General features: G+C 34.8%; 1 long non-coding RNA gene across 1 annotated transcript; it reads right to left on the bottom strand.

The window, feature by feature from the left end:
- Positions 1-195: 195 nt before the first annotated feature.
- On the bottom strand, positions 196-6993 carry LOC127174926 (uncharacterized). Its single transcript, XR_007828926.1, has 3 exons — positions 6778-6993; positions 6637-6676; positions 196-263 (listed from the first exon to the last, which is right to left on the bottom strand). It is a non-coding gene; the product is annotated as an uncharacterized LOC127174926 (long non-coding RNA).
- Positions 6994-16204: the final 9211 nt, after the last annotated feature.

Below are 16204 nucleotides of genomic sequence, written 5' to 3'. Positions count from 1 at the left end.
TCTCTCTTATTTTGTTAAAATTATTTACATTTTCACATAAACTTTCGCATGCCACTGTATATATATATACAATTTTTTAATAATTGCATGCAAATTTCTGTAATTTTATGAAACAGTGTGACTAATTTAGAGTGACAGAAGTCAATTAGAACCACAAAACATTGCAGAATTCATCAAATCCATTGATAATACTTACTGATATATGTGCTGTTGTTTTCCCTCCAAAATGATGTCACTTCCAGTAGGATGATGTCATTAAGGAACTATTAAGGAAAAATGACAAAATGGAAGGTGATATTAAAGACAGAAAAAATGTAAACAATATTCAAAACAAAACAAATCAAAACAAAACAAAATTTCTTAAATAATTGCCAGTTTTTCATGTTAGAAATGATGGGACATGACAACGTCAACATCATTATATTTATAACAAAAATTACGACAAAATTATAATTATAATTCCCATCCTACAAATAGTGAATCTAATATTTTATCTAGTATATTAGGACATATGTGACCCAGGACCAGACAACCAGTCATAAGGGTCAATATTTTTTTTTTAAAAATTAAGATTTATACATAATCTGAAAGCTGAATAAATAAACTTTCCACTGATGTATGGTTTGTTAGGATATTTGGGTGAAATATAACTATTTGAAAATCTGCAATATGAGGGTGCAAAAAAATCAAACTACTGAGAAAATCACCTTTAAAGTTGTCCAAATGAAGTTCTTTGCAATGCATATCAATAATCAAAAATTAGGTTTTGATATATTTACAGCAGGAAATTTACAAAATATCTTCATGGAACATGATCTTTACTTAATATCCTAATGATTTTTGGCTTAAAAGAAAAAAAAAATCGATCATTTTGACCCATACAATGATTTTTTTTTTTGGCTATTACACACTTAAAAATAAAGGTGCTTTAAAAGGTTTGTCACAGCGATGCCATAGAAGAACTATTTTTGGTTCCACAAAGAACCATTCAGTCAAAGAACCATCTCTGTTTTACCTTTTTATAATCTGAAGAACCTTTTTTAGCCACAAAGAACCTTTTGTGAAACAAAAAGGTTCTTCAGATGCTAAAGGTTCTTTACGGAGCCATTTAGACAAAAAAAAGTTCTTCTTTGGCATCGTGAAGAAACTTTATTTTTAAGAGTGTACTACAAATATATCCGTGCTACTTAAGACTGGTTTTGTGGTCCAGGGAATGACCTGTAGATTATGTATCCTGTTGGTCCTGGAAACAGTCTGGTTTTCATTAGATCAGGTCTGGGATCAGGTTATGGTCAGAGGCCTAAGCCTAAGTGGCTTCTTTCCACTTAGTATTTATCATTAATTATTTGATGTGAATTTCTACCTGCATTCAACTAATGTTCTTATCCCAGATATGAGGTTACTTTTGGGATGCTCTACTTGTCGTTGTATGCTAAGAGAGATAATTAGTTTCCCATAATTATTTAGCAGTCCTTATCTGTAAATTCCAAACGTTTTTTTTTTTTCTTTTTTCCCTAGTCCCATAGGGAAATAGCATGTCACTCCCTTCAGAAAATTCGTAAAGTCATTCTTTATCAGCATAGTCAGTAAATAACATTCCAAAGAGGAGTAGATGGCCATCAGAAAACTCCCATCCCACTAGTTTCGAACTTATACTAAAACTCCTAGGATTTCCAAAGTGATTATTCAAATCCATGCCAGTACTCCTTACAGCCAAACATGTTTCCCACTCCCAAACATAAAGAAATTCAAATGAAATAAAATATTACATTTGTTTTTTATATAAGATAATATAAATATTGAGGTATCATCAGTTTGAGGCAGGACTAAATGCATGTCAAAGTTAAAGGAATAGTTTATCTAAAAAAGGTAAACTTGTCATTTACTCAACCTCATGCTGTTCTAAGCTTCTAAAAGAAGATATTTTGAACAATGTTCGTGTCCAAACAGTTGCTGGTAGCCATTGACTTTTTTCTCCAGTGGCTACCAGCAATTGTTTGGACACAAACATTCTTCGAAATATCTCCTTTTGTGTTCAACAGAAGAAAGAAACAACATGAGGGTGAGTAAATGATAACAGAATTTTCATTTTTGGGTGAACTGTGGCTGTAAAATATTTTTTACAGTATTTATTTAACTTTCTTAGGAACAGTTGTCCCAAAAATTTAAATTAGCTGAAAATTCACTTACCCTCAGGCCATCTAAGATGTGCGTGAGTTTGTTTCTTTATTGATCTGAAGAAATTTAGCATTAAATCATGCTCATATTACACATACTGTAGCCAAAAATAGTGGTTTGAAGTTAAAAAACATTTATAAAACGGGTAGTTCCAGTCCTTGATTCTGATTGGTTGAGCCGTGTTTGAAGCTGTTGTAAATTAGTCTATAAACATACAGCTAAACAACCACTTTGTTGCAGCCAGAACTGTTTCTAAGGAACAACACTGTTTGGCGGAAGAATAGTGTTTTTATTTATATCATTACACTTTATTTGCTCTGTTTTTTGTGAAACCTTACTACGTATATGGAATAACCGTTTTATAAAAGCAATAAGCCCCGCGAAGCCGTGGTTTACAGTGAATTTATTTGTGCCCAACAACGCCCCTTAGCTGTTGTAAATTCACTGTAAACCACGGCTTCTTGGGTTATTGCTTTATTTAATCATGGATTTGTTTCTTACAAACATGCAGATTTTTGCTTTACAAGATGTTAATTGATGGACTGGAGTCGTGTGGATATCTTGTGAATTATTGTGATGTTTTTATAGACTGGTCTTATTGTTTATATGTAGGTATTGGTAGGTAATGTTTACAAAAACAATTTGGATATATTGCAATGTTTAAAACGTAAAAATTGTTATGTTGCTATACTCGTATCATTTTTATAATTGTATTGATAAGTGATTTAGATTTTTGGACCCCTTACCCCAAACCTAAACCTCCCTATTTTATAGCGAATATAAAAATATAAAAAATGTAATAGACCAAAATATTTTGTATTTGAGTAAATAAGTAAGCTTTATTTAATAATGCAATTGAAAGCATAATGCCATATGACAACTGAATACAATAATAATAAAATTAATGCTGCGATTTCAATATTCAAGTCTGTAAAGTTATTCATAGATACATTATTTATATTTTAGGTGGCGTTAAAGGTGTCGTTTTAGCTATGTTAAAATGCTGAAAATATATCAGTAATGTATGTTTTGGTGCCTGTGAAAATGTAAGTAAATGTGCGTTTTGTAAACCACATTTTTACGTAAAATACATACGAATTCTCATGAGATCATGTTGTTCTATCAGCTGTTTGGACTCTCATTCTGACGGCACCCATTCACTGCACAGGATCCATTGGTGAGCAAGTGATGTAATGCTACATTCCTCCAAATCTGTTCTGATTATGAAACAAACTCATGCACTGTACATGTTGAATGGCCTGAAGATTATTACATTTTAAATTTTGGGTGAAATGTTCCTTGAACAAATTTTAATAATGCATTAGTACATGCAGAAACTACACTTAACTAATATTTTACTACTTTAGTTAAAGAATTAGTTCACTTCCAGAACAAAAATTTACTCACCCCCTTGTCGTCCAAGATGTTCATGTTTTTTTGAGGAAAACATTTCAGGAATTATCTCTATATAGTGGACTTCAATGGTGTCCGTGAGTTTGAACTTCCTGAATGCAGTTTAATTGCAGCTTCAAAGGGCTCTAAACGATCCCAAGCTTGTCTAGCTCTGCCATGCGTATGCATACTTTGTAATCCAGGTTAATACAGTTAGGGTATGTTGAAAAAGTCCCATCTCATTTTCTCCTGCAACTTCAAAATCGCCCTACATCACTGCAGAAGTACCGACAGAAGTTACAAAGTGGAAGTGCAAAGAAGGTCAATCGCCCTTTACAAAAACAGCGATGTAGGGCGATTTTGAAGTTGGAGGAGAAAATGAGACGGGAGTTTTTCGAGCATTTGGGGTTAAAAGTTTCTAAATTGTAATTTTTTAATAGAAAATACCCGATCGTTTCGGTAGATTAGACCCTTCTTCCTTGGTTGGGATCATTTAGAGCCCTTTGAAGCTGCATTTAAACTGCATTTTGCAGGCACCATAGAAGTTCACTATATGGACTATATGAAATGTTTTCCCCAAAAAACATAATTTCTTTCTTACGACTGAAGAAAGACATGAACATCTTGGATGCCAAGAGGGCGAGTAAATTATCTGTAAATGTTTGTTCCAGAAGTGGACTAATCCTTTAACATGAACTATAAAAAAAATCTAAACTTAACAAATGGAAGCTTATTGTAAAGCATTACTGAGATGCTTGCTTTTAAACATGCAAGCACCATAACAAAGCAAAGGAACATGTGCAATCTACAGTCTTATGATATAAACCCCTTCAGCCATGAATTCAGTGTGTCTGTGTCCGATCAACACTCTACACTTAACTTGTAAAATGTGTGTGTGCGCATGCTTGAGGGGTCGAGGGCAGGCTACATGCCACAGATACTTGAACATTCACTGTATCAACGGTCACTGAGCGTTTGTCAGGAGCACACGCAGAGCCGCAGAGCGCGTGGAAGACAGCTGCTCCGGAGCGTGTGTGGTTGAACTGAACATGTGACCGCATACAACCACTGGATACTGCAGCATCATGTGCGTCAATAGAATAAAAACATCTGACCATCTGTACAAAGGAGTCACATGGTCAGTGCATTAAAAATGCTTATTTGATCAGTGACCATGAATAGAGAAATATCTTAAATATTTACTCTTCATTGTACGTCATAACGTTTTTTTGTTTACAGCACTTTTGACAAACTTCCGATGGCTGAATTCTGTGAGGCAGTTTAAAGTACTTCCAGTTTCAGCTTGACAAACTGATTTATGACCTTATTCTCTAAATGAATGAGATGTGAGCTTTTAAGAATCAGTATTTCATGATGTTTCCCAATGAAAATGTCCTTAAGTTTTCAGAGAATGTATCTTGTATCATTGTTTATTTAATAAGTAACAATTGTTTATTTTTCTTATCACATCATAACGTGTTCCCAGTTTTAAATGCAAACCTTTCTCATTTTTGTTAGTTTTATGTTTAAAAAATCAGTTTGGCAGTGAAGTATGTAAAATAAACTGAAACCAATAATTGCTTAACTCATTTAATTACGCAGATGTTTACTGCATTTACATTGCACTTGATAGTTTGTTTTCCTAAGAAACTACATTCACATGGTAGAACCAAGTAGGTGTTTATCTGTTGGATGATGTGAAATGAACCAAAGAAGATCCAGAGGGGTCCAGATGTTTATGGTCTAGCATGAATTGCATTCCTGTAATCTGACATACTGTTTATCTCTGTGCACCAGCAGCCAATTTGAGCAGATTTTTCTCACAGCGTCCTGCTGGTGAGTCTGACTATATTGCTTTTCATTTAATGATGAATTTTAAACAAAATCTAGAAATTATTACTTCATTCCCACACATCTGACCACGCAAAAGGACTTCTTGCATCAGTAAATACGTACACATGAGGACAGGAATGTCCAACATTAAGTTAATTAAATTCTGAAACCTAAATACACTACCAGTCAAAAGTTTTTGAACAGTATGTTTTTAATGTTTTTCAGCTCACCAAGCCTGCATTTATTTGATCCAAAGTACAGCAAAAGCAGTAAAATTTTGAAATATTTTTACTATTTAATATAACTGTTTTCTATTTGAATATGTTTTAAAATGTAGTTTATTCCTGTGATTAAAGCTGAATTTACAGCATCATTACTTCAGTCTTCAGTGTCACATGATCTTTCAGAAATCATTCCAATATGCTGATTTTCTGTTCGAGAAACATTTATAAGATCTTTTAAAATTAAAAGCTTTTGTAACATTATACACTATACCATTCAAAATCAAAGTCAGTATATATATATATATGTCAGTAAATATATAGTTCATGACTATACAACTATACATCGTTGGAAAGGTCTAAGACTCCTAAATAGATATTTTACCATATTTTTGTGTTACAAATTATGTAGGAAAAGTAATAGATTAATATATGTCAAGAGTGCAACTTAAAAAAATCTGCATCATAACACCTTTGTCACAAAAGACTTTCTTCATTGCCTTTTTCCCTATCGTGCTTTAGAAATCATAAGAAATCCGTTCAAAACTTAAAATCTCAAAGTTCGTCCTTTGAAAGGCATTTTAAAATCAGACATTGCATTACCATGGAAAATGTACATTAAAATCAAATTACAAAATGTTTTCATTCATGAATTATAAAAATTTAAGTCTGGATAATGCATTTTTATGTCTGTGTTAGAAAAATGGGTGTGACAGTTAAAGGGTTAAATACATTTTAATATATTCATTTTTCACTAGGACAAGCGCTCGGTGAAGCTTCGCTTTTTAAGATTTATTTTATTATTATAAAATCTGTTGCTTGCTTAAAAACATAAAATAAAAAATTCAGAGGCAGAAGACCTCTGTAGTAGATTTAGATCAAATATTGTACAGTAGGCTTTATAGGGTTTAGCTCAAACATGAAACATACAAAGCAGTGCTTTATTTCTATCAGTGCTTTATTAAAAGGGATAATTCACCCCAAAATGAAATGACTGTTATCAGTTACTCACTCCCATGTGATATTTCAACTCTCCCATGTGATGCACCAGTCTAGAATGATGGAGAAAAAAAAAAGTCTTGTTAGTTTTGATAGACTGCTGTTTATGATTGGACAGGCAGATGGTTGTGACGTACTGTCTTAAAATTTTTACCATTATCTTGCAATTTGCTGTACCCACAAAAGCCCCAGAGGGTCTGTCTGAATCTCCTTTGGCTCACCCAAATCACTTTTGCTTAGCTTTGTATCTGTTACATCATCAGGAAGCTGCATTCTGGATGGCGTCGAGTCTCGTCTGCAGCTGTTCGGCGTGTGTGAAGCACATTCCGACTGATCCGTCATTCAGTGTTCATGTAAAAGAAAACAGATGCTTTACCATGTGCAAATCCATGTGGCTCTTTCAAAGTCGTGAAAGAAAAGTCCCTTAGCAACTTATATCCACGTGCTACAAACACAAATCTGCTGAGAATTCCCTTCAAAGTCCTTGATATGATCATGTGATGATTATGTGAATGTTGTAAAACACTGAAGTGACTTTTATAAGATCATGTGACACTGAAGACTGGAGTAATGATGCTAAAAATTCCGTTTTGGTATCAAAAAAATAAATTACATTTTAAAATATACTGAAATAGGAAACAGGTAATAATATTTCACAATGAATCAAATACTTCTATGCTGCTCTTGTCATATTTGGAGTCTGACATACAGTATTTGGTGTCTGCTTACATTGTAAATGGAAAAGAATAGCTGAGATATACGTAAAAAACCTCATTGTGTTACACAGAAGAAAGTCATACGGGTGAGGGTGAGTTACTGACTTTGCATTTTGTGTCTCACTGCTCATGCTGTTGCTTCTCTCTGTCTTTTGTGTGTGAGGCGGGAGAGCAGCAGAGCGAGGAAGAGACAGAAATATCTGAGGGTGTGTAGGCCAAGGTCTAACCACTGGCATGCAGCAGGAAACAGGCCTCTTTCTTTCCAGCGGGAGGATGTGTTTGCTTCTCTATAAGACAGAGATGCTTCTGATTACTCAAATGATTCACAGATGACATTGTCATACATCTTTTCTGACGTTGAAAAGTCATGTACAGTCATGTACAGTTACACAACAACAAAATTACATCTATGTTAACAACTGACGTTGACACAACTGCAACTCTAATCTCGTTTTACACTTGTTTTACACTACAAAATGCATGTTGTGTATGTGTGTGTATATGTATAGGCTATGCATTAAATGCTTCTACTTTAATAGAAAATGACTCATGATCCTTCAGAAATTAATATGCTGATTTCTTATTTTTACCAATGTTGAATATATTCAAATAATATAAAAAATATGAAGATAATAGCTCTCCTGACCTTGTCCCCATGTTAAGAGAAATTGGGAGTAAGGGCAGAGGCACTTCCATCAGCCCAAATATCACACTTTTGGTGTGAAAGGGACTTTTTTGTTAGTGAAAAACGAATAAGCAAGCCCTCTTAATCAAAAGATTATCGAAAATGGTCATTTGTCCCGATCTGAATCAAATGATTTGTGTTCCGCGCTTCGAAGTCACGATTTGAATCAAGTAATGCCCGAACCCACACTGAAGATCTGAATCAAATGATCCGCGACCCACGCTCCGAAGTTCCGATCTGTGTCAAGTGATTCAGGATCCCACACCGAGGATCTGAATCAAATGATCCACGCTCCTTTTTTTTTTTTTTTTTTTTTTTTTTTTTTTTGTTATTAAACATTACAGAAATTCAAAACAACAAGACAGTACAAATACAGACAAAATAAATAAAAAGAAACAAGAATACACACATTTGTTGCCAGGGTAACAAACAAAGAAAAAAACAGGGTAATAAAATTACATCTTAGGATGACACAAAGGATGAATACAGAGATACAGTTTTCATAGCTTTCAAATTAGTAGAACTTTGGATAGTTTCTACATACTTATCCAAGTCCACTTTGAACAAAGAAAAAAGAGGTTTAGAGCCAGTAAACTTTTGTTTATGAATGTGAAATTTAGCTAACAGAAAACATAAATTATGTAATATTTTCCTGTATTCTCCTTAGAATATTCAAATAAGCCAAACAAGGCATCTTTAAAACAAAATGAGAAGTCACTTACAAAATAAGATTGAATAAACACCAAAAAATCCGACCAAAATTTCTCTGTGTGGGTGCATTGCCAAAACAAATGAATGAAGTCTTCTTCAGAAGAATGACAAAAACTGCAGTTCACTTCAATGTCAGGCATATATTTCCTAAGAAAGACTTTAGTGGGGTAACATTTGTGAATCAGTTTAAATGTCATTTCTTTTACTTTATTGGTAAGCAGATACTTATGAGGCAAGGTCCATACTTTCTTCCAAGGTGTATTCTCCACAATATTATTCCAATACGGTACATATGGAACTGTTGTTATCTCAGCCTGGAAGAGAGCTCTGATTTTATAGTTATTTTTCTGACGATCTTCAGAAAAGCATACACCTCCAATCATGGTGTCAGTTAAATTCAGAGAGTAAGAACATGGCCATGGAAATGTAGAACCTTGCAACAGAAAAGACACACCAGAGGGAATGGCATTGAAAACAATCGCATATTCATCAGCACATACAGGAATATTATATTTCTGTAAAAAATCTGAATAATTATAAAGTCTGCCTTGTGAGTTAAAAAGCTGTCCAACTAAAAGAAGGTTGTTTTCAAACCAATCTTTGAAGAAAAGTGATTTATTCTTGTAAAGAATATCCTTATTGTTCCATAAGTAATATTTGTGCGGAGAGAAGTTGTGTTTGTATATGAGGGACCAGGCCAAGAGCATCTGCTTATGGAAATTAGAAAGTTTGATAGGGATTTTTGAGACATTATAATTACAGAGCAAAAGAAAATTCAGGCCCCCAACTTTAGAGAAAATATAATTGGGGATAATATTCCAAAGGGAAAAGGAATTTTTAAGAAAATTCTTAAGCCAATTAATTTTAAAAGTGTTGTTTAAGGTAGCAAAATCTAGAAAATCCAGTCCCCCTTGTTTTATTGGATTCATTATTACTGATTTCCTGATATAATGGGTTAATGATTCGCGCTCCGAAGTTCTGGTCTGAATGAAAAGATTCGCGAACCTTCCCAATTTGAATAAAATGATTCGCAAACATGAACCGTTCCGATTTTAATCAAATGATTCGCGATCCGCGCTCCGAAGTTCCAATTTGTATCAAGTGATTTACGAACCCGCACCGAAGATCTGAAACAAATGATTCGGGATCCGCGCTCCGAAGTTTCGGTCTGAATCAAAAGATTCACGAACCTTCCCGACTATAATGAAATATTTCGCGAGTCCGAACCGTCCCGATCTGAATCAAATGATTCGCGCTCCGAAGTACCGATCTGTATCAAGTGATTCACGAACCTGCTCCGAAGATCTGAATCAAATGATTCGCGACCCGCGCTCCGAAGTTACGGTCTGAATCAAAAGATTCGCGAACCTGAACCGTCTCGATCTGAATCAAATGATTCGCGATACGCGCATCATTGCGATACGCAAGCCTAAATATCACACTTTTGGTGTGAAAGGGACTTTTTTGTTAGTGAAAAACGAATAAGCAAGCCCTCTTAATCAAAAGATTATCGAAAACGGTCATTTGTCCCGATCTGAATCAAATGATTCGTGTTCCGCGCTTCGAAGTCACGATTTGAATCAAGTAATTCGCGAACCCACACTAAAGATCTGAATCAAATGATTCGCGACCCACGCTCCGAAGTTCCGATCTGTGTCAAGTGATTCACGAACCCGCACCAAGGATCTGAATCAACGAAATTCGAAATTCTAAAATAAAATGCTGTTTTAGCTCTTTTTTGCTAGTGAATCGCTTGAACTGAATAATCGAAGTCAGTTTGAATCAATCGGAGGGGTTCCAGCGTAAATGACTCACTCAACTGAATCGGTTTGTCTGTTCCTCCGTTTTCGCGTCTTCAGCTATGTTTGCACAACACTGTTAGGACTACTACTGGCTTAGTTTGCTATTTTTCGGACTTTTTTTTCGGAAAAACATATAATGTTTACAAATAAAATATCCACATTTCCATTACAAAGATAACATCCAATACAAATCTAGAACATAGTCAGGTGAGGTAACCGGTTTACTGCTAACTAGTAAAAACACTTAATTAAAATGAGGTGCTGCACCTCAAAATGCATGTTAGATGGAAACATTGTGCATTATGATCGAGTTTGTAGCTTACTTCATTATATTTTAATTGGTTTGACCAATGCAATTAATTTGGTGACAGTTCAACACAGCATCCAGTCATCTCATACCATTGAAGTGAATGTAAAATTGATCAGTATTGTAGCAAGTATTTGAGAAATTGTTGTATCTGATTTGTATTAGTCTATATAAAGTGATAGTCAATGTAAAAAGAGCAAATGGGAAAAGTTAAAGAGGGTAAACTGTATTTTTTTAGCACTTTGGCTACATTTTATGTTCTTGTTGGAAAATACAGCTTGTTAAGTAACTGTAAAATCAGCTTTATTTAATTTAGTAATGAAAAATATAAAATGTTTAATCAAAAATAAATACCTAGAACTGTTTAGTCTTTAATAAAACTTCAAAGTGCTTTTTTGCTTTTTTGTAAACACAATTTTACTCTTCAGGAGTCATTTTAGGTGAAAACACCACCGTTCCACTAATGTATCAAAAGCTTGGCTCTTCCTGACAGGGTTGTTTGGACTTTCCAAATCCAAATTACTTTAAAACTAACACAGGCCTGGTCATAACAACTCTATTAATAAACTCCCTCCCTCCTACGACTGTAGACGAACCTAAAAAATATCAACAAACACTCTTTGCAAATGTCAGCGTCTGTGTGCAACCAGATTCCCTCCGGAATAAGTTTGTCATAGTCATTCACACGCAAATACACACTCATGCTGGGTGAATCTCTGACTTATTTGTGGGCAGCTAAAGCGTTTAATGCTAAACTGAGCTGACCACAGAAAAAGCATGCAGTTGGAAAAAAACACACAGACCACAAAACACTACAGTAGGATCTCTTGGCAGCCGGGCCAGCAGAGATGACAGTCAATGACAGTAATGGAAGCGCCCCCTGCTGGTGCATGTCTGCATGTGCACACATGCACTCAAAGTTCACTCCATCAATTTAAAACGACTACAGCTACACCGACACCTACAGTCCGTAAATCTCACAGTGTCAGAGTTATTATATTTTTGTTAATATACTGATATTCAGCACAGAGAATCTATGACAAAAATCACTATATTTAAATTTGCTGGTCAATTTTAAGCTACTTTGCTTCCATAATATGTTTCCTAGTGGAAAGAAAGCATCCAGTTTGAGTATTTATTTTATTACAATTTATCTATACTTGCATCTGTACAATTCAAATAATTTGATTCTGCTCTGCACACATAGCTGTTTCACAGGCTTACAGACGCTGCACTGATGTGTATCTTCTGCTGCTGGTATGTGAGGCCACTGATATGCAGCACGTACAGTCTATCCTCCATCATTGCATGGAAAGGAGAAAAGGAAGCAATCGACTCATCTCTCTCACTCCCGTATGTGCCTGCTGCCAACGGGAATGCTTTTTATATAGTGAGTTATGACATCATGGGGGCACAGGGTTACAGAACAGGGTCACGGAGAGGACACTAGCATGTTTTTGTTCTGCAGACTTCAGGAATCTTTAATATCGGTCGTGCATCGGTTTGTGCACATGATTGTCTGGCAGTTTTTTTTTTTTTTATCTCAAAGTGTGCAGCTTTGGAATGTGAAAAGTATTCCCGGACCCTAAAATACAGCAAATTCTGGTTTGTTTTGTTTCTGGAAAATATCCTCAGGAAGTTCAGGGTTGATTTCGACTATAGTGCTGAGATCGAGTTCAAACTGATGGTTCTGATTAGCATTTGGCCGCCCTTACATGCATGAACAGACCATCAGATATAGCAGATTAAATGTACCTTTCAAAACCCGTTACACAAACAGGAGGCCGTTGTGCTACTGTAAATGTGATAACTGTACATGCAGCTTGTGACAGTAATTTAATAGCAAATACATTAGATGTCCACATATACACTTCTCTTCAAAAGTTTTAAATAAGTCTTATCTGCTCACCAAGGCTGGGTTAATTTGATCAAAAATCAATAACACTTTAAAATAATAATACAATTTAAAAGAACTGCTTTGTATTTGAATATATCTTAAAATGCAATTTATTCCTGTGATGCAAAGCTGAATTTTCAGCATCATTAATTCAATCTTCTGTTTCACATGATCCTTCAGAAATCGTTCTAATATACTGATTTGCTGCTCAGTAAACATTTCTTTTATGTTTTGTAACTTTTTATCAGTTTAATTCAGAATACGTGTATTTAAAAGCACTTTTGAATGGTAGTGTATATTTGAAGTTGAGAGAAATAATCAGTGATTTTTAGTTTTATCATCTAATACTTTTCAAGTCTTTTTTAAAGAGATAGTTCTAAGAAAAATAAAAATTCATTTTCTCACCCTCGTGTTGTTACAAACATGACTTTTCTTGCTTCTGTGGAACATAAAAAAGATATTTTGAAGCATGTTTCAACACTGCCTTTCATTGCATAGACAAACATGCTGAATAACATTTTCATTTTTTAAGGTTACACTATCCTTTCAAATATGTATACTGTATTTGGTTTTGCATGATAACTTGATTTTAATTGTTGAAAGGACAATTCTTACATCTCTGAGATGAGCAAATGCCACAAATCTGATCTCGGAAGTGTTTTTCAGGATTCTTTGATGAATCGAAAGATCCAAAGATCAGCATTTATCTGAAATAAAAAACTTTTGTGACGTTATGCACTATACTGTACCATTCAAAAACTGGGAGTCAGCATTATTATTATTATTTTTTGGGGGGAAATATAGAAATTAACATTTTATTAAATTTTATTATAAATTTTATTTAGCAAGGATGCTTTAAATTGATCAAAAGTGATGTTAAAGATATTCATAATGTTACAAATGGTTTCTATTTCATAAATGCTGTTCTTCTGAATTTTCTATTCATCAAAGAAACCTAAAAAAAATTCTTCTCGGCTGTTTTTTTTTGAGCAAATCAGAATATTAGAATGATTTCTGAAGGATCATGTGACTGGAGTAATGATGCTAAAAATTAAGCTTTAAAATCACAGGAATAAATTACATTTTAAAATATATTCAAATAGAAAACAGTTATTTTAAATCTTAAAAATATTTCAAAATTTTGTACTTTGGATCAAATAAATGCAGGCCTGGTGAGCAGAAGAGACTCTACAAAACATTAAAAATCTGATTGTCCAAAAACTTTTGACTGGTAGTATAATTGTTATTTATGTGCTAAGACATCAGGCAAAAGTTGCGCTGATATCTACATGCAAATAATTTTGACAACATCAGTAAAATATTACAATGGTGTAACTGTTATTAGTGACAGCATCTATATATGGAGTTGCATATATGACCTTTCAGCTTGTGGTTGTATATCTACCATCTTTCAAAACCACCATGAGAGATTCCAGTTATAAAAAATATCCTGGATGGCTTTATGTAAGAGAGTCTTTATCTATCTATCAGTCTTCCATTCATGCCACAGGCGTCTGATGCTGAGATAGCCACTGATCTTTATATAGAACGTGAGTACAGTTTCAGCATGTGTTTCTTTGAATAACATGCCGTGACATCGAGGATGATGATTAATCTGGCGGTTTGGTCTGATCAGTACAAGGTCTTGGTTGGATGACAGCTATCATTCAATCTCATGTGAAGCAGCACCTTCCTCTGCTTTGGGTTGCTATGTGTGTTTATAGGCTGAGCGTGTTTGGAACAATGCTGTGTTTTCGTGAAAAGAGGCACGTCCGTGAAACTGCACGTAGCAATCGTAGCCATGCATGCAGGCTCCGCCTCGCACACCTTCATGTGGGCTTCCCCATCACTGTGTTTAAATGGGGCGCTACAGGCTGGGTTCATGGGCGACTGCATGTTTTTCCACAAATAGCCCATGTTATAGAAATAATATCTGAAATAGGACTGTGTGTTGCATCCTCCATTGATTTCCTTTGGAAAACATGCATGTAAAGTCATTATTTACTCACCCTCACTGTAAAATGTTTTCGCCAGTTTCAACTTAAAAACTTAAGTTCACCAGCTGTCTTAAAATTTTAAGCTAAATCAACTTAAAAGTACAAGTCATTTTAACTTTTATTGTAGTGAGTTGAAATAACTTGTAGTTTCAAGCTGATTTAACTTAAAATTTTAAGGCAGCTGTTGAGCTTAAGTTTTTAAGTTGAAACTGGTGAAAACATTTTACAGCGCTTATGTCATATTAAATAAGTAAAAGCTTTATATTTTCTCTGAAACACAAAAAGAGGACTTTTAATGCAGCTTTTTCAAATTTGCAGTGACCACAATTTATGTTACACAAATATGTGGAATAAATGCAATCCAAAAAAAAGAAAAAAGTAGAATCTTTCTTCTTTTCTTCACATTAAAAAAGAAAAAAGTGACAAATGTAAACAATGTGAAAGAATGTTATTTAACGTGGTTCTTCCCTCTTTTTTATTAGACCATACAGTGCTGAATTTTGAAAAAAAAAAAGTCTTCTGTATGCAAAAAAAAAAGGCCTTTGTTCAAAGTATCAGTAAAAATGTTTCATCAAGTAGTGTTTTCACAAAATAAGACTATTTAGGGCCCGAGCACTGGTGGTGCGAGGACCCTATTGGAATTGCTCAGACTCTTGTTTTTCTTGAAAATTAATCGCATTTTTGAGGGCCTAAACATGCTCGAAAATTCACGCCAAAAGTAGTGAAAATGTACATCTGATATGGGTTTCAGAAGTGGGTGTGGCAAAATGGCTTGATAGCGCCACCTATAAAATTTCAACAAAGTGCCCAAAGTGTCAGGCATACAATGACCGATCTGCACCAAAATCCACATGTTCGATAAAGTCCTGTTTTGAACATATGTCCATGACCATATTCAGTCATAGCCATAGCGCCACCTGCTGGCAACAGGAAGTAGCATGTTTTACGCTCGAACGAACTCCTCATTGAGATCTAATGACATCAACATTATATTTGGTCAGTCTTCTCTAAAGGCATTTGCCATGTTATATTGCGAAGTTCTTGAGGTTTTGTTAAAGGGCGTGTCTATGGCGGCCTGACAAAGTGCCCCAAACTTCACGTGTTCAAGAAGAGTCTTGGTCTGAACACATCTAAAGGCCAATATTTTGCTATAATCATAGCACCACCTGCTGGCAACAGGAAATCACTTATTTTACACTAACTTAAACATGCAATGTCCAATCTGCACCAAACTTCTTATGTTTGGTAAAAGTGCTTGCTTGATAAAAGTGACATCTACATGCCAATATCCAGTTATAGTCATAGTGCCACCACCTGGTAGCAGGAAGTTTGGCGCATATAAATGACTGACATATTCCTTCTATATTTACCACTTTAAATGCATATTGCCCACCGTTTGCTGTTTTCCTAAAGCTACCGGGTGGTGGTAAGCCCGTGTGCAACGGCCCTTTCAACGCTGCTTGCAG

The sequence above is a fragment of the Labeo rohita genome, chromosome 13 (assembly GCF_022985175.1).
Source record: "Labeo rohita strain BAU-BD-2019 chromosome 13, IGBB_LRoh.1.0, whole genome shotgun sequence".
In the NCBI taxonomy this organism is placed as follows: Eukaryota; Metazoa; Chordata; class Actinopteri; order Cypriniformes; family Cyprinidae; genus Labeo; species Labeo rohita.
The sequence above is the reverse complement of the archived record's forward strand: the minus strand, read 5'-3'. Positions and strand labels throughout refer to the sequence as shown.